The following is a 2,500-nucleotide window of genomic DNA, read 5'->3' as shown; positions in this document are numbered from 1 at the left end:
ATGTCACCTTAACCTAACCTATGTCACCTTAACCTAACCTATGTCACCTTAACCTAACCTATGTCACCTTAACCTAACCTATGTCACCTTAACCTAACCTATGTCACCTTAACCTAACCTATGTCACCTTAACCTAACCTGTGTTGCACCTTAACCTACCTCAATTTGCACCGCAATGTAACTCAATTTGCACCGCAATGTAACTCAATTTGCACCGCAATGTAACTCAATTTGCACCGCAATGTAACTCAATTTGCACCGCAATGTAACTCAATTTGCACCGCAATGTAACTCAATTTGCACCGCAATGTAACGCAATTTGCACCGCAATGTAACGCAATTTGCACCGCAATGTAACGCAATTTGCACCGCAATGTAACGCAATTTGCACCGCAATGTAACGCAATTTGTACCGCAATCTACCCCCATGTTGTGCCTTAACCTAACCCACGTTGTGCCTTAACCTAACCCACGTTGTGCCTTAACCTAACCCACGTTGTGGCTTAACCTAACCCACGTTGTGGCTTAACCTAACCCACGTTGTGGCTTAACCTAACCCACGTTGTGGCTTAACCTAACCCACGTTGTGGCTTAACCTAACCCACGTTGTGGCTTAACCTAACCCACGTTGTGGCTTAACCTAACCCACGTTGTGGCTTAACCTAACCCACGTTGTGGCTTAACCTAACCCACGTTGTGGCTTAACCTAACCCACGTTGTGGCTTAACCTAACCCACGTTGTGGCTTAACCTAACCCACGTTGTGGCTTAACCTAACCCACGTTGTGGCTTAACCTAACCCACGTTGTGGCTTAACCTAACCCACGTTGTGGCTTAACCTAACCCACGTTGTGCCTTAACCTAACCCACGTTGTGCCTTAACCTAACCCACGTTGTGCCTTAACCTAACCCACGTTGTGCCTTAACCTAACCCACGTTGTGCCTTAACCTAACCCACGTTGTGGCTTAACCTAACCCACGTTGTGGCTTAACCTAACCCACGTTGTGGCTTAACCTAACCCACGTTGTGGCTTAACCTAACCCACGTTGTGGCTTAACCTAACCCACGTTGTGGCTTAACCTAACCCACGTTGTGCCTTAACCTAACCCACGTTGTGCCTTAACCTAACCCACGTTGTGCCTTAACCTAACCCACGTTGTGCCTTAACCTAACCCACGTTGTGCCTTAACCTAACCCACGTTGTGCCTTAACCTAACCCACGTTGTGCCTTAACCTAACCCACGTTGTGCCTTAACCTAACCCACGTTGTGCCTTAACCTAACCCACGTTGTGCCTTACCCTGCTCTGTAATTGGCATATGACACGTTACATTAATGTATTGTTGTCCAACCGCAACCGGCTCAGAATGTTGTGTACACAGCTATGTGTCATCTCCCCATAACAGCTGCATTGCAGTGTGGTACGCCATAGAGACGTGTGGGAGTAATGGACGCAGTGGATGGCGATCAGCATGAGCCGTCTGTTCATGTAGTGGCGCGTGTATGCAGACGTAGTAGTCTCTTCTCACACAATGTGATAGCACGGTGCCCCGCGTTCCACATCTGCGACATGCTACAGAGGCCGGTTGACAGTTGGTCGCGCAATGGAGATCGCATATGTACGGGGGCACCTTCCACGTGCCCTCTAGTCGGGCACATTTTGTTGCGTGGATGTGAGCGAATGTAGTGTGTCTTGACACCTGACAGGCAGGCATGCAATAATAGTTGACTTTGCAAACGGGGATGGACGTGTACGTTTACTGGTGACGTTACGCAAATGAACAACTGGTAACCCGTTGTGGTGCGGTTGATCTTGCTGGAGGTACATCTGTGAGGGCAACGATCGGTACAGCTACGAAGCGGTCCCCACCATACCAACGAACGTGAATGTGAATCTGGGTGTGAAGCGATACGCGGCTGTGGGTGGGTGGGACTGTCCCCGGCCGGTGAGGGGGGGCCGCCCGGCGTGCTGGCCGCGCGGTGCGTGGGCGCACGCGCTACAGCCGGCTGGTGGGGGCGCCCAGTGGCAGGCGCGCCGGCCGACGGACGCGGCAGGCGGCGCAGCTGCGCGCCGGGGCACCCTGCGCGCGGCGCCGTGCAGCCAAAGTGGGTCCTCGCGGACCCGGTGCGAAGCGCGGTGGACATCTGCAGTGTGCTGGTCCGATTGAGGACTGTGTGCGTTGAGGATGCGCCGCCGCCCGGCACTCGGCGCCGCGACGCCGTCTGCTGCTCGGTCGCCCCAGCGGTTCTCGCTGGTGGTTTGTATCGCAGTTGTGCGGACGTGTTGGCACGTGCGCTGTGCTGGGAGAGTTCGCTTCGGCACCCACGTGGGGCCTTTGCCCTTCTGTGGCGCTGGCGTTGGAGCTGCCGGTCACCGTAGGTGGCGCGTGTTGTCTCCCGCCGGCAATGCCACGACAGCACGCTCCCGGGCCTCTGTCGGCAGCGGCAAGCTCAGTTGGGAGCACGGGTGGTCGCACCTAAAGCGTCTACTCGCCTAACTC

This window comes from Schistocerca cancellata, unplaced genomic scaffold, assembly GCF_023864275.1.
Source record: "Schistocerca cancellata isolate TAMUIC-IGC-003103 unplaced genomic scaffold, iqSchCanc2.1 HiC_scaffold_236, whole genome shotgun sequence".
Classification (NCBI taxonomy): domain Eukaryota; kingdom Metazoa; phylum Arthropoda; class Insecta; order Orthoptera; family Acrididae; genus Schistocerca; species Schistocerca cancellata.
Note: the sequence above shows the minus strand (reverse complement) of the source record.